Source organism: Saccopteryx leptura, chromosome 1 (assembly GCF_036850995.1).
Source record: "Saccopteryx leptura isolate mSacLep1 chromosome 1, mSacLep1_pri_phased_curated, whole genome shotgun sequence".
NCBI lineage: Eukaryota > Metazoa > Chordata > Mammalia > Chiroptera > Emballonuridae > Saccopteryx > Saccopteryx leptura.
The window spans coordinates 160,488,701-160,505,986 of record NC_089503.1 but is presented as its reverse complement, the minus strand read 5'-3'; the positions used below and the strand labels follow the sequence as shown (position 1 = coordinate 160,505,986).

Here is a 17,286-nt window from a genome sequence, read left to right as displayed (position 1 = left end):
AGGCCAAGGAGCCATCCCCAGTGCCCGGGCCATCTTTGCTCCAATGGAGCCTTGGCTGCGGGAGGGGAAGAGAGAGACAGAGAGGAAGGAAGGGGGGTGGAGAAGCAAATGGGCGCTTCTCCTATGTGCCCTGGTCAGGAATTGAACCCGGGTCCCCCGCATGCCAGGCTGATGCTCTACCGCTGAGCCAACCGGCCAGGGCCACTAACAAATAACTTTTAATGCTCTCAATTCCATTTTGTTCTTGTAAAATCGTTTTATCTCTGTGAACCAGCAAATACATATTTATTGGCAGCTACTATTATACCCAGGCTTAGCTCGACACTGTGGATAAAGGAAGCAGTTATTGCTCTTGTAGGATTTATAATATAGTGTGGAATTAGACAGTGAAAATACTTACGAGTAAGTAAATAATTACAAGTATGTGAGATGCTGTGGAGGAGCAATAGGTGAGGAAGGCAGACCGTAGCCTGGGGAGTCAGCAAACGCCTCTCTGAGGATGCGGTGCTTAAGCCGAGGTGTGGAAGAGGAACTGTTATTGGTGGGCAGAGAGAGGATGTCGTCCCAGACAGAGGAAACATCACGGCAGAATGTCTGCTGGAGGAGGTGTGGAGCTGAGGGAGATCCAGCATCACACACAGAGGGAGCGAGAGGCCGAGCCCAGGGAGCAGGAGGTGGAGCAGAGGGAGGAGGAATTTGCTGAAGTGGGTGGGGCCAGATTGTGCAGGGCCTGGTAGACCATGTTGATTGAGCACATTTGGATTTTATTCCAAGGGTGATAAAAGATGAGAGGAGTTTAAGCAGGGGAGTAACATAATTAGATTTATATTACAGTGTTACTGTCATCTCTTTGGAGAATAAATTGAAGGGGTGCAGGTTAGGGCAGTTGTAACCATATCCTAAGATTTTTGTAATGAACGGCTTTCACACTGTTAGGTCAGTGGTTCCTTTTTTTGACCTGTAGAGTTTTCACGTTTGAAACGTACCCGGAACAGTCGCACTGCCCATCATTTGTAGTGGTTCCAATCTCCACCCACACACGACCCATCTCTGAGGAGGGAATCACAGAGCGGGTCCAGCTCTCGCCTGGTGTCGCTGACAGAAGCGATTTACCCAGGGTCGCATAGACAGTTAGCCAGTGGCCGAGTTCACGGTCGAGAAAATCTTTCAGAGCCCTTTTCACATAACTTCTCTTACATTTAGGAAACTGACATCATCAATGAGTAGAATGTATTTACTACAAACTGGTTTGGCTATTGGATACAATATATGTTGCAAATTCTCTAATGTAAAGATAGCATATGAAAGACAGTGCTGAATCCAAAAATGGTTTGCTGCAGCACCTTTCAGGGTGTTATTTGCGGCCCTCTGAGGTCTCGGAGATTCTTCCAGCAGGTCCACAGGGTCAAAACCATCTTTGTAATAAGATGAAGGCCTCATCTGGCATTTTCACCTTGTTGATATTTGCACCAATGACACCAATGGTGGGTAAGGCTCCTGGTATCTTGGTCTTAATCAAGACCGTGGCACCAAATTGTATTAGTAGTAATCATTGTATTTACTGTGATGTGCTCATAATGGTTTTCTTTTTCTTTTTTTAAGTGTCAGTTTTATTTAATAATATCCTTGATGAAACTGGAAACTAATTAGTGTTATTAATTCTCAATGCTTGAGTATGCCTTTTCACTATCCTTTATGACAAAATGAAAAGAGCGTAGAAAGGCCTTCCGCTGCATGCGGCAGTGCGTCGGCTGTCTGGGGGAAAGGCCCTTTGGTGACAGAGCTGTCAGCTACTTAAATGCATGGTTCATCATTTTTATTTGAGAGAACTATCAATAGATGAATCGTGGTTGTTTGGACTGGGCATTCAGTAGACATTTTATTTAAAAATGAAGTCACAGCCCTATTTGCTAAGAGACACTGATCCCATAACACAGGAGCAGAGTTTTCCTGTTGGTACTTTTCAGTCTGCTGGTTAGCTCAGACTCACCTGGGAAAGAGAAAGCTTTTTTTAGATAAGATGTTGCTTTAGTCTTCAGTAAGTCCTAGTATCAATTTCTAGATTTTTTCCCATTTCAAAATGACCCCAAGCTCTGCTTTTATGAAAGCTACTTTAAACCATAGATATGACACATATAAACAAAAGCTCCTTAAGGTGCACGAACATTTTAATTTACACTGACAGAGTCAACTCCAAGAGTTGGTGTGGCGGGAAGAAAGTAACCCTTTCTTTCCATGTGTTACAGACCCGCAGCTCTATGTACTCGGTCTTGGTCCTCACGGTATAGGTCGAAGAGGAAAGTGACTTGCTGGTCACACTTCTCTTTAGGGGCGGAGTAGGGATTGGAACTCAGGTCTGGCTTAGTTATATCGTGTTCCCTCCCTTTAGCTATCTTAAGCCCACAACCATCTGCATAGATGGTTGTATAGTAAAGCTGATCCTGGGGTTAGTGCAGTGTTTTTCTTTTCTTTTTTTTTTTTTTTTACGTGAGAGGAGGGGAGATAGTAAGGCAGACTCCCACATGTGCCCTGTTCGGGATCCACCTGGCAACCCCGTCTTGGGCCAATACTCCAGTACCAAGCTATTTTTAGTGCCTGAGGCTGATGTGTTCCAATGGGAGCCATCCTCAGTGCCGGGAGCCACACTTGAACCAATTGAGCCACTGGCTGAGGGAGGGGAAGAGAGAGAGAAGGGGGAGGAGAGGGAGAAGCAGAAGGTTGCCTCTTCTGTGTTCCCTGACCAGGAATCAAACCTGGGACGTCCATATGTGGGACTGATGCTCTATCCCCTTTTCAAACTCCATTGTGTGACCCTTTTTAGATCATGACCTGCAGTTTTTACAAGATAAAATAGAGTAGAAATCATCAGGCTGTTACAGGTAGCACTGATTCCTGAAATGTCTGTTTCAGTTGTGTGAGTGGGGGCGGGTGGTGAGTAGAGGGGTGAGTGGGTGTGCGTATGTGCTGGGTCTTAGTAAAATGTATTTTCTACTATGTGACAGTTGCTTCCTTTCTTTGAGCATAGGATGTGGTCACAAGTGTACCACTGATCTTTTCTCCGGGCTTAGAAAACACTCCATATTTCAATTCTAAGGCAGTAAAATGTAGTAGTTCTCAGCATGGACTCTGGAGCCAGACTACAAGGGTTGAATCCAGGCTCTGCCAGTTGCTAGCTGTGTGACCTTTGGCAAGTTCTTTTGCATCTCCTTACCTGTGTTTTGTCTTCTGTGAAATGGGTTGTGTGAGCATTAAATGACTTTATAGATCTAAGGTGCTTAGGATAGTGTCTGTCTCAGAATAGCACTCCATGAGTTATTTGCTGTTAGTGTTAGTGTGGTTGTAAGGTGCTTATCTTTCTTAGAGAGGTTGTGGACATATTTCTTTAACAACAGCCTTCTATAGCTTTGATTATTTGGTTAATTAATTTGTTACAAATTTTTCCTATGCTACAAGAATGCTAACTTTGCCACTGGTTTAGTGAAATACCTTTTTTATGCAGTCGGATGGTTCCTATTTGGCCAGCACCACCAAAGACAGCTACTAAGGCATGTGTCTGTGTAAGAGTTATTGTGGACAATTGTAAGCTGACTCCACCAGATCTTGGCTTGGGAAGAGCAGCCTAACTTTATGAACTGCTTTAATCCTGGTCCTAGGCCAGCATTGCCAGCTCACAAAATAATGTGCATGTCCTGGTCCGCTGTGTTATAGAGGGTTCCCTAACTAGTAGTGTTCCTGGGTCCACCTGCCCCCAGGTCTCTGACAGATTCGGAGGGAGATGTTGCTTGGGTGTTCAGCGACGGCTTCGCAAAGGAGATAATATTGAGTTTGGGATTGAAGGATCAGTAGGAGTCTTCTAGGGGAGTAGTTAAAGGAAAATAGTTCCTGGCACCAGTAAGCTATGAAGCCTGGGAGTTTTAAAATGGTCATAGGAAGGCAAGAATAAGCAGATGGAGCAAACAACAAACTTGATGCTGTTATCTTTTAGGATACCAGTTAATAGACTTTTATAAATACTTATTGGAAGATGTAAACAAAACTTAGATATGTGTTAGAGAATTATTTGTTTTTATTTAAATTATATTTCTCATATAGCCAACCATATCTTACAGTGAATAGTTAGCTAGATTTTATTATGATGATTATTGATAAAATATTCTTCTGCTTACAGAATTGTATTGTGTGCCTTCTCTTTGTCTGGTCCTCAACTCCCATTAGCAGGCACCACCTAATGGCAGCTGCTAGATTGCAGGCAATGTGTGCATCGGAAAAATTCCTAGGACTCGACAGGAAAAGCCCAACCCAGTTCAAAGAATAATTAGTATAATGTAGGGAGATGCGGTCATCTTTTTTCACAGAATCCTTCAGCATTTATATTAATAGTCATTAAACTAATTGTGTCATTTCCCCACTTGATCGTACAATATTCTGATAATCTAAACCAGGGGTCTCAAACTCACGGGCCGCATGCGGCCCGCCGAACAATTTTGTGCGGCCCACAGACTAATCCACGAAGTTCAAAATATTCGCGGGCCGCGAGTTTGAGACCCCTGATAAACATAAGAAATGAAGTTCTGAAATGCTTAAGATTGACAAATAATCCCTCAAAATTATGAAGTTGTAAGTTCATGCCATTTCTTCTAGTGCCATTTGTATTTCCTTATTGCTTATTTAGAAAAAAATACATGTTTTATAAAGTTGTATACCAACACTGGAGCGATCTGAGGCAGTTACGAGAAGCAGACCCTCACGCACTGATCCCCACTGCTGTACTAGAACTTCTAGTCTTTTGAAGAGAGGAAAGAGTATTTTCAAACGCACTTGAACATACCTAAAATTACAGATGACACAAAATCTTATTTTTTTCTTAACTTTATCCCAGAGGCTGTATAACCTTATAAAAAAGTATTTTCCATACTGTGATGTACCTTTTATTTTATTTTTTTACTTTTTTATTGAATTCATTGGAGTGACATTGGTTAATACATTTATACAGGTTGCAGGTGTACAATTCTATAACACACCATCTGTATATTGTACTGTGTGTTCACCACCCCAAGTCAAGTCTCCCTCCCTCACTATTTATCTCCCCTTCCCCTCTTTTACCTCTCCCCCCTCTTTCCCTCCTATTATGCTGTACTTTTTATTAACATAGTTTTTAATTATGGCATAATATTCAGCCTTAAGTACCATAATTTATGAAGCCATTGTTATCTATTTTTCCCTACTATAAATAATATGTTGATTTTTCTTTTGTGTGTGTGTGTGTGGCAGAGACAGAGAAAGTCAGAGAGAGGGACAGACAGACAGGAAGGGAGAGAGTTGAGAAACATCCATTCTTTGTTGTGGCTCCTTCTTTGTTCATGATTGATTTCTCATATGTGCCTTGACTATAGGGCTAGAGCAGACCGAGTGACCCCTTTCTCGAGCCAGTGACCTTGGGCTCAAGCTGGTGAGCTTTGCTCAAATCAGATGAGCCCACACTCAAGCTGGCGACCTCGGGGTCTCGAACCTGGGTCCGCCACATCCCAGTCCGACGCTCTATCCACTGTGCAACCGCCCAGTCGGGCAATGTGATGAAGAGAGGAAAGAGTATTTTCAAACGCACTTGAACATACCTAAAATTACAGATGACACAAAATCTTATTTTTTCTTAACTTTATGCCAGAGGCTGTATAACCTTATAAAAAAGTATTTTCCATACTGTGATGTACCTTTTATTTTATTTTTTTACTTTTTTATTGAATATCTTTATGTATGCATCTTGTTTCATATTTTGGATTTTCTTCCCTTTTTAAAAAAAAGTACTGTAGCCTGACTGGGCGGTGGCGCAGTGGATAGAGCGTCAGACTGGGATGCGGAAGACCCAGGTTCGAGACTCCAAGGTCACCAGCTTGAGCGAGGGCTCATCTAGTTTGAGCAAAAGCTCACCAGCTTGAGCCCAAGGTCACTGGCTCCAGCAAGGGGTTACTCGGTCTGCTGAAGGCCCGCGGTCAAGGCACATATGAGAAAGCAATCAATGAACAACTACGGTGTTGCAACGTGCAAACAAAAAACTAATGATTGATGCTTCTCATCTCTCTGTTCTGTTCCTATCTGTCTGTCCCTCTCTATCCCTCTCTCTGACTCTCTCTCTGTCCCTGTAAAAAAAAAAAAAAAAAAGAAAAAAAATACTGTATGTTTACCAGAAGTGCCCACATTTAGATGCAGAAAAATATTTGGAAAAATCAGAGTGAAATTTTTCAAAGAATTTATTTTTGTGTGCTTAGTTTTTGAATTATATTATGTGATCAGTTCTGTGGTAGTTACTACCTTCCAGTTTGTATTTTATATAATATATGGCAGATCAGAGGACTGGGTAAAGTGTCCCAATGGGATTTCCTTATTTACCTGTTTTGGACATGAAAATTTTATTGGAAAAACTAGTTAGTTTACTGATTCTTGGCAAAAATCTTTGTGTGTGTGTGTGTGTGTGTGTGTATGTGTGTATTTTTCTAAAGTGAGAAGCGGGGAGGCAGAGAGGCTCCTGCATGGGCCTGACCGGGATCTACTCGGCATGCCCACCAGGGGGTGATGTTCTGCCCATATGGACCATTGCTTTGTTGCAACCCAAGCCATTCTAGCGCTGAGGCAGAGGCCATGGAGCCATCCTCAGCGCCTGGGCGAACTTTGCTCCAGTGGAGCCTTGGCTGTGGGAGGGGAAGAGAGAAATAGAAAGAAAGGACAGGGGAAGAGTGGAGAAGTAGGTGGTCACTTCTTCTGTGTGCCCTGGCCAGGAATCAAATTCGGAACTTCCACATGCCAGGCCGATGCTCTACTGCTGAGCCAACTGGCCAGGGCCCTGGAGAAAAAATCTTATTAAATTACTTAGTTGCTCTTCTGGCACTTGTATTGAAATCTTTAGTGTATATATTTGAATCACAATAACATACATTGTATGGCCTTTATTCACAAGTGAAAGTTTCTTTTAGAGGTCATTGATCTTAAGCAGACTTACAATGTGTGAAATATCACTGCTTTGTTCTGGGGATGTACTTTGTCAGAGTGGGAGGTGCTATAGTCTTAGTGGTAAGAGAAGTTTCCAAGTTATGGTAGAGTCAGTGGTGAGCCTGCATGTTATATAGTTTTAAATGTTAGGCATTTTTCAATAAGAATTTTATTCTGGTTCCAAGTAATTCTATATATCTTATCAAATTAACATTTTTCATGATGAATCCATACATGAGGTAAACTACCACACAAGAGTTGACTATAAAATAGGAAATGATATAGACTTGAATTTTGTGAACATCTAACTTATATTTCCTCTTGTTATTTTGAAATATGTATATTGATTTATAACTATATCAATTTCTTTTTTATTTTTTTATTTTTTTATTTTTTTTCATTTTTCTGAAGCTGGAAACGGGGATAGACAGTCAGACAGACTCCCGCATGCGCCCGACCGGGATCCACCCGGCACGCCCACCAGGGGCGGTGCTCTGCCCCCCAGGGGGCGATGCTCTGCCCATCCTGGGCGTCGCCATATTGCGACCAGAGCCACTCTAGCGCCTGAGGCAGAGGCCACAGAGCCATGCCCAGCGCCCGGGCCATCTTTGCTCCAATGGAGCCTTGGCTGCGGGAGGGGAAGAGAGAGACAGAGAGGAAAGCGCTGCGGAGGGGTGGAGAAGCAAATGGGCGCTTCTCCTATGTGCCCTGGCCGGGAATCGAACCCGGGTCCTCCGCACTCTAGGCCGACGCTCTACCGCTGAACTATATCAATTTCTTAATATTAATAATATTTAGCAATATTACAGTCCCTACAGAATGAGCATAACCACTCTGTTGCATTCTAAATATGTTAACTGCCTTGGTTTTTCAAATATTTTGTAAGAATTTTAGTCATTTTTAGATGCAGAGAAAGCCCTTCTGAATATCAGGTTTAAAAGGGATAGCCGACATTTATTTAGGAATACTTATTATGTTGTAATCTGTCTAGATTTTCTGACGTAGTTTGCTGTTTACATTTTAAAGCTGCTGACCATGTTAATATCTGTTGGCCCTAATTTTTTTTTTGAACTCAGCATATTTAATATTATTCCTGGATTCATAAATGCCCCCTTCCTGGTGAAAGTGTATTTCTCTGTTCTGCTCCATCTATCACTGTCTGTATTTTTTTTTTTTTTTTTTTACTGTCTGTATTATTTATAGTTTTACTCTGTCTGGGGAGAGAGGCAGGTGGCCCCACAGTGATCTCATTCTGAGGGTAGAAGGCCTAGATTTTTGGTCCTTATACCAGCCCCACTCCACCCCTTAGCTAGAATATTAATAATTTGTCTTTCTTGGATACTTTCCTCATAATTATGTGTATTCTCACCCTATCTTTAAGCAAAGTGTAATGAACTTTTCTTAGTTTGGTGTGACATTCCTTATCACTTCCTGTATATTCTTCCCCATTCTCTACTCTTCCTCTCTTTCCTTCACTTCCTTCCCCTCCGTCTCCTCCCCTTTTCCCTCTTCTCGTTCACTCTTTCTCCTCCTCCGTAATCTCTCTCAACAATTATTAATCAAGAGTATACTCTTGTAAAGTTGTATAGAAATACTGATTCATTTGGGTGTTGTTGATTACCAGAAATGTGTTAATCAAGCTGTTTAAAAGCTTGGGAAATTATTACTTTATAATATATAGTTACTCATTGTTTTTCTTACATTAAAATTTTTCACCTTTCTTAATTACTTAGTTTGTTTTTCTTTGGTAAACTCTGTTTTATTTTATTTATTGCTTATGCTCATAATTTTTATAGATAACTTTTATAGGTTTATATATATATATATATTGAGTCAAAAGTTCTGGTATGTTCCCTTTTACAGTTTTAGGATTTCAGCTTTCTGGAATGCTCCTTCTTGGGGCAGGTTGATCAGCTTTCTGTAATTCCTCTGTCTCAGGGGTGATAGTCCAGTATTGCCTGAGGTCTGACAGATAAGCGGAACATCAAGAGGGCAGTTTGGAATTCACGTATCATTTCTCAGCTCTGTGGTTACATATAAAAGAAAGGCAGTTATTAATTTTACAATATACAGTGAGGGGTGATGAGAAAAAATTGGAAAATTATTACTTCTTCTGAAGAGAACTCAAGAAAAGAACCTTGCTAAGCCAAGTCCCCCATCCAGTTAAGGAGGTCGTCAATTTTTGTGTTGTGAGGTCTGAACTAGGTGATGTTTTGGAAAACCTGAGTGAGGAAGTAAAAAATTTTGCGAGGTAATAATTGTGAATTGCTTGCTGCGAGTGCTGATTGAACAGGGTGACATGGTGACACATGGTCTCCTGGATGAGTCTCATGAGACGTGCTGGTCTGGTTCCTCTCAAATGGGAGGACATGTGGAGATTTTTAGAGACAGGGAACCTGTTGGTGTAAGTTTTTAGAAGGACTGAATATATGTGGTTTAAAAGGAAGGGGGTTTGGAGAACATTCAGGAGGGAACTTCTCGGGCTGAGGGGCGGCTTCTTCCTGCTGTCATCCCTACCTATTTGATATTTCCCTTGTGAAGTTCTCCTTGGGGCATTGGGGAATAGGAGTGTAGGAGCATTTGATTATAGGTAATCCTAGAGATTTCTCTCATCTGGGCCTGTAGGAACTTGATAAAGAAGGGGGCCAGTATTTGGAAATTAGGAATGCAGAGATAAGGAGGGTTGTATAGTGGGGGTGAAAGTTCTTCCATGGTAAAGGTAGAGATATTCTTTCCTGGCAGCCCTGGAGAGAGCAGTTAGTTTGAGCTAAAAGAAATGTTCCATGTCCGTTTGTAGGCTCTTCTTCAGCCAAGAAGACCCAGCGATCTTGTCCCCTTACTATGTGAAGGGTAAAAAGACTGAGAAGCATTAAGAGGTGAATGCTATTCATTCTCCTAGTTCTTCAGGGATATGGGAGAGCTTTAGGGCTAGGGGACCTGTAAGGGTTGAAAGATAGGATTTAGGAGGTTTGCTGATACAGGGTTTCAGATTTTTTTGTTTCGTGAGGGCAGGTTTCAGGGTTGGTATGTAGGGTTAGGTAGATTTTTCCAATTTTCTGATTGGCAAAGGTCTGCATGCCGTTCTGTAAGAAACTTTATGATCCGGCAGGGATTCAGGACAGGGTTAGGCTGTCGGCCAATCAATCTACAATTACATGTCCAAACAGAATCAGGGAGTAAGCCCGGGACGAGCTGCCACTGCCCATTGCTTCCCTGGTTGTAAGTTTGGACGGCAAAGAGGGATCGTCCAGGCAGTTAGTACCCTGTCCTGGGTTTCAGCACCAAATGTTGGAATCCATGGGAGTCTGAAAGACCAGAGTAACAGGCTTTATTGAAAGGAAGAAAGGAACCCTGCCGGGCACTTCTCCTGGGAGAAAAGCCTTTTTATACTTTTTTGATAGCAGAACAGATTTTTGATATTTTATTAACCAATTTAAGCAAAACAAGATATGAGGAAAATTTAAAACCAAGAAAAGCCATTAATAACTGAATGCTCCCAGAGCAGCTTGAATTAGGAGTTAATATAATTTAGGATAGAGAGATATAGTTTGCTTAAGATAGCAAACTACATTTTTTAAAGGAAAATGTAAATATTATGAAATGCTCACATTGTGGTGGTTTTGGGAACTAGGTCAGAGCCAGGTGCTCCTCAGTGTCCTTGTGGATTAAGCACTGCCTTTTGATGAGTCAGTTTTTTCTACTCATGGCAAAGGCGTCTCTCTGATCTGTGGTGTCACATTTGTCCCTTAGTTAAAGTTATACAGTTCTACTGACAGGCAGATCACTAGTTCAGCTCCTTCTGTTAAATATACACTTAACAGCTACAGTATGTCCCCTCCCCAGAACTTCCTATTTAAAGTCAAATAAGAGAGTCTGTCTGGTAAGTCAACTAGGAGCTATTATCTGTATATATCAGATTAACACCTTTCTTTCTTATGTTTTGTGCTGTTTCAGATCTTAAGAAAATGCACACCGTTGGCTAAACATGAATTTGTATTCTTAGTTATTGCTAATTCCTGTAATAGTTTTTTCAAACTGGGTTGTTGCATATGTCAATTATAAGTGAACCTGTCTGAAATGCTTTAAAAACAGGGACTTGTTTTATATGTTAGAAGCTTTGTGGCAGTTGGAGTCACTGGGCCTTCCCAGGACACCCAACCAGCTAGCTACTCATAATTTATTGTATTACACACAAAAGGCTTATAGAAGACAGTCTTGAGGGGAAAAAAAAATACAAGTCAAAACAGTTTATCTACTCTGGCATTGGCTTTGGCTGAGCCAGCAGTGGGGTACACGGTACCTATGACTGGCAGCTCATGCACATTCTCACTACTGTTATATCAATTACACACTTCCTTTAATTGCTTGAGACACGTGGTCTATTATACGTGCTGTTGGGAGAGATCTACTGAGAAGCATGTTTATGACTGACAACTAAGACACACCGTATCTCACCTCCTGGGTATTTTCAACTCTGTTAATATTATCTCTTTAAATATTACTTAAGTGCCTCGAAGGCCAGGATGTTTTGCATTTTTTATGTCCCTTGTAGCCTCTCTCAACGTTTTTGAAATATAGACTTAACTAATCTAGACATCTAAGAGATGAAATTATTTTGTTGAACCTCAAAATTTATAATTTTGAATTCGTTTAGAAATGAAGGCTTCCTCACTAATCTGTATCACAGAGATGGTTTGCACAGTGTTAAAACAACTGTTTAATTAAAACTGTATAAAATGTTTGTGTGAGATACATGGTCAAAACACATGGTCATAATAGCTAAGATTGGCTACTTTGGTGCGGAAACTGAGTGACAATTCTTCAGAACAAGAAGAATTTGTTTTTGGCAGCTGTTATGTTGGCATGGTGCTAAAGCTTGTTTTGTCCCCAACAAGGACAAGATCTGCTGTAGGAGGGTCTCGGCAACAGGCCATATCATTATGAAGGTTATTTTTATAAAGCGGGTCTCTTATACTGGCAAAGCTCAGCCCTCTCGTGGGTACAGTTCTTGTTGTTATAGTTTCTATTATGACACTGCCTTTTTTTTTTTTTTTTTTTTTTCTTTTTCATTTTTCTGAAGCTGGAAACAGGGAGTGACAGTCAGACAGACTCCCGCATGCGCCCGACCGGGATCCACCCGGCACGCCCACCAGGGGCGGTGCTCTTCCCCCCAGGGGGCGATGCTCTGCCCATCCTGGGCGTCGCCATACTGCGACCAGAGCCACTCTAGCGCCTGAGGCAGAGGCCACAGAGCCATGCCCAGCGCCCGGGCCATCTTTGCTCCAATGGAGCCTTGGCTGCGGGAGGGGAAGAGAGAGACAGAGAGGAAAGCGCGGCGGAGGGGTGGAGAAGCAAATGGGCGCTTCTCCTATGTGCCCTGGCCGGGAATCGAACCCGGGTCCTCCGCACGCTAGGCCGACGCTCTACCGCTGAGCCAACCGGCCAGGGCTGACACTGCCTTTTTAGTAGTAAACTAGAAAAGTTCTCTGTTGATTTAACATAAAGATAGCATCTGAAGTTGTAAGTGCCCTTGCTATTTGCATATGTAAAATTGTTTCATGGGCTAGTGTGGAAACGTTAAAAAGAACTTGTGGATTTAGAGAATTGAGACTGAAGGACACAGTAGAGGGTAAAAAGTCATTTGAAGGGAATGGGACAGGGCAAGCACTCTGGGCTCCCCTCTATGGCGACCCAAGATTCACTCATGTCCTGGCGACTATATATGAGTATATATCATCAAAAGCCTATTCAGATTTTCTGTAGTCAAGTGGGAATTTTCCTTTGTACTTTAAAATGACATCCTAGAAAAATTAGAAGACTTAAGTTTGAAACCTATGAGCTACCCAGTCAGTAACTCTGAGGCTCACTTGCCTCATTGACCATTATGTGAGCATGTTAGTATTGGAGGAAGCTTAGGTCTTTAGACTGGAAAAAATTTCTTTTTTTCTCTCTTGCAACGAAATTGTGATGGTACTGATAAAATTATGATATAAAAAGCATGAGGTTTTCTGCTTAATGCTATTATAATTTTCACTAATAACTACCTTTTTTCATTGGAGTATTTCTGAATTATGGTTTTAGAAAATTTTTTTTTCTATTTATGTTGACATTTTTCTAATTGTGTTTGTTTTATTCAAAGACAGTTTAAATGCAGCTCATATTTTATGCACAAATATTTGCAGTAATTCACATAGTTAATATTTAAATACAAAATCAACTCTTTTATAGCCCTTTCTAAATAGGATCACCATAAAAATGTACCACTTTATATGACATTTTATATGAGGGCACAGAAGATGATTGTACAGATTTTTCTCTTTCTTGGTGTCACCCTGTTATAGTTTTGGTGGATTTGAAATATCTACAGAGAACTTGCTAGTTAAGGAAAAGTTTATTGTGTTGCTTGTCAGCACAATTTAGAGATATTCATCTGGGTACATAAAACTGAACATTTTAGACAAATAGGGTCATTTAAGAATCTTCCCTTCCTTTTTTTTTGCTGCTTGGTGCAAGACTGCTTTTGTGTGGTTAGTAACTGAGCTGGTGAAATAGCTTAGCTGGTAGGCATATTTCGTTGCAGAAGTCATTCCCTTTTGATCTTAACAAGATGAGCTGTAGCCATTTATCGTTAGAGTCTTATCTTGTTGAAAGAAGAACCTTGAGTAGATTTACTTTATTACACATCAGCTTGATGTGTGAAATTACTTATGTTGTCTGTATTTACAACTGTTAATTCTCAGGAAAACAGGTGTCTTTATATTATGTAGCCCCCTGGAATTTAAACCTTTGAAAAAAAATAGGTCTGTTGATATGTCAAACTCTTCAATATTTAGTGTCATTTCTATGTTTTAGAGTTGTTAGAAGCCTATGGATATAGGTTGCTATAAGAATTATAAGTTGTTGAAAGAGTTGTTAGAAGCCTGTATATATTTAGGTCATTAAAGTAACCAGGCAGGGAGATAATTTCCTAGAAGATAATAGACAAAGTACTTTACAGACAGGAGATTTGAATGTACTCAGCATATTACCCTTAAATAAATAGGTATTTTCTTTTTAGAAATTCACATAGGTAATAAAAATGGTTATCATTACTTTTTTTTACAATACCTTTATTGAGCAATAATCCACATGCTATGAAATTTACCCCCCCCCCCTTTTTATAGCAAACTTTGGCCAGTTGTATTAAAGAAAAATTTTGCACGATTTTCTTTCCGCCAGTCTGTTCTGGCACGCTCCTCATGGTATCAGAATCACCTGGGTCAATGGTAGCCAGTGTGCATACTCTCTAGTATTTTCCACACGCTGTGCCCAATGCAATCTTATTGCTGCTGTAGTGATGGGCACCAGTCTTGGCCAACATGGCGTAGTGCTCTGTTTCAGATTTCCTCAAGGCGGGACAGTTGTTGGCGAGGATGACCAGTTTCGCTTTGCCTGGTCTGCTCATCTTCCGAGTCTGCTTGTACCCCAGCACGTCCTTCCCACTTTTTATAATATCTTGGAGCCTAGAGTTGGTTGACTCCAGTGACTTTTTTTTAATCTTTTTTACTGCCACCATTTTTCTGCCTTGGGTGTAGGAGGGCCCCCAACCAAGAGCAGCCACCATGATGGCTGGGAGTGAGAAAAAAATAAAACGGACCCTTTTCAAGTATACAGGGGTGGGGCAAATTTGGTTTATAGTTGTTTGGATGGGAAATAATACAATCATTAATAAGAAATGATACAAGAATAAACTTTCATGTACTCATGGCTGTAAGTCTGCTTTGGCTCACCTTTGTACTGTTCATTGGTTTTTAGTATATTCACAGAATTGTGCAATCATGTGTCTAGTTTTTAGAACATTTTCATTGCCCCCAAATGAATCCCTCACCCATTAGCAGTTAATCCCCATTTTCTCCTTTCCTCAGCCATGCCAACCACTAATGTACTTTCTCTTACTTTTTGAATTATAAAGTGATGTATTGAAATGGAAATAAATAATAGTTTAATACCACTGATCCTTCATATTAGTGCAAGTACTATATGTAAATAAGTTTTGTATCATTCAATATTTGTAGCAATGTGTAAAGGTTTTGTTTTCCTCCAGTTGTGAACAATAGTGTCTACTCATTGCATGCTTTCATTGGGCATAGTATAATAGTATATCTGAATCTACGTCTTTTTGTTTTTGTTTTTGAAAATTTGAGATAAATGTTTCTTTAACTCCCAACTTGGGATAAAAACAAAGAACTTGATTGCATTTATTTTTGTTTAGAATACTTATTTGCAGGAAAAATAAGTATTTAGACAGCAGTTATAATAGAAGTAATGTTTAAAATAACTTAAACTTTGCACTTTTTCTCAATCTTAGAAACATCCCATTTTTGCACACGAACAGTTGACATTCTTTTATTTATTTTTATTTATTTATTTATTTTTTACAGAGGCAGAGATAGACAGGGACAGACAGACAGGAACGGAGAGAGATGAGAAGCATCAATCATCAGTTTCTCGTTGCGTGTTGCGACTTCTTAGTTGTTCATTGATTGCTTTCTCACATGTGCCTTGACCGCGGGCCTTCAGCAGACCGAGTAACCCCCTGCTGGAGTCAGCGACCTTGGGTCCAAGCTGGTGAGCTCTTTGCTCATGCCAGATGAGCCCGCGCTCAAGCTGGCGACCTCGGGGTCTCGAACCTGGGTCCTTCCGCATCCCAGTCCGACGCTCTATCCACTGCGCCACCACCTGGTCAGGCTATCATTCTTTTATTTATTCACTCATACAAACTTTTAGGTTATTGCTGGCTGGGTGACTTTGGGCACCTGATTGAATGACCAGTGGATTAATAATCACAAGTATTTGCTCATCATACAAAGTTAGTCTAGTTTTGCCTGGGTTAAATCAGGAGTTGAGAGTGAGAGGAAAGTGGAATATTTTTTGAAGATGGCAGGTGTATTGAGGATCATTAGTGTAGAGATTGGTTTTAGAGATCACCTGAGACTTAATTTAGCTGAGAAGTGTCAGAGAATCATCCTAAGACTGTAATTGTATAAAACTCCAACATGTGTATGGAGGAAAGAGAGGTTGTGAAATTGATTATATAAGAATTCTGGGAGCAAGACTTTACTTAGGAACATCACTGTAAGGATTCTCTGACTCTTCTTGGAATTGGTGACAGAAACTAGGGTCTCCAAAAACAAATAAGAGTAGTTTACAGTAGCTATTCCTTAATTGCTATTTTTCACTGTCTCTGCAATAATAAGCAATGGCAAATACCTTCAATATCTAAGATACTTAAAAAACCCCACAGGCTGAAAGGCACTACATTCTTGAATTTATCCCTCAGATTTCTCCTCTGGATATAAAATGAACACATTATTTTTGAGTTGTAAATAAGAGGACTAAAACATTGTCATTGTGGGATATTGACAGAGATGCTTGGAGCCTAAATCAACTGAGCAGGTGGAAGACGGGTATTGTCACACCAGTGGACATCACACTACAACTTTTATTGTGGTGCACAAAAATATAACCTAAATCCATCGTCTCAGGGACATGCTTATATATAGATACACATGTTAGATTTTATAATAGCTCTCAGAGGAAGAATGAGTTTCATTTTACAGAATTTTTTTTGCCTACAGACTTTTCAGAATAAATCTCTTGTATCACTTGATGCTCTTATGTAAAAAGAAAGAAAGAAAGAAAGAAAGAAAGCTGAAAGAAAGAAAGAAAGAAAGAAAAGAAAGAAAGAAAGAAAGAAAGAAAGAAAGAAAGAAAGAAAGAAAGAAAGAAAGAAAGCTACAACTGTTTAGTTATCACAGACGGAGGCCCTGATAAGAAGTTCTAATAATATAATTAGGTTTTGAGTTTTTTGTGTTATATTAAAAGGTTTTTTCATGCTAGATTAGCTTCCACGTGCAGCCCCCAGAAGACTCATTTTATTTCTGTGTGTCTCGTGGTATTTCTTTCCCCAGCTGAGTTTGAACAGGCAGTGTTGTCCATGCCTATAGAAGCCTTCTTCATGGCTCCCAGTTATCATGCCTGGCTTGTGTAATTGGGTAGTCATCAGAAAAAAGGGGGGGATTTTTTTTTAACCTTTGAAAGTGATATCCTTTTCAGTCTTGGCAGGTCTCAGTGTTCTATCTTTGTCTCTCAAATCCACATCGGAAATGCTAAGAGTTCCCGTGCTGAAGTTAGGAGAGGTCGTTGTCAGGAGGATCCTGTAGCACTTTTCAGAAATTAGAGGGTCATCCAGCAAAACTAGGCCACATAGTCTAAGGATCAAGTGCACCCAGTAATATCACTTGGATTTGAAGATCTGCATGC

The 17,286-nt window shown here is 40.5% G+C and overlaps 1 protein-coding gene and 1 pseudogene across 1 annotated transcript in view; one reads left to right on the top strand and one right to left on the bottom strand.

Annotated features, from left to right (window-relative positions):
* The window catches only part of WDR70 (WD repeat domain 70), a 281,551-nt gene that overhangs the window by 113,969 nt on the left and 150,296 nt on the right, over window positions 1-17,286 (top strand). The window lies entirely within an intron of this gene.
* Window positions 938-14,539, bottom strand: LOC136389735 (large ribosomal subunit protein eL30 pseudogene; annotated as a pseudogene).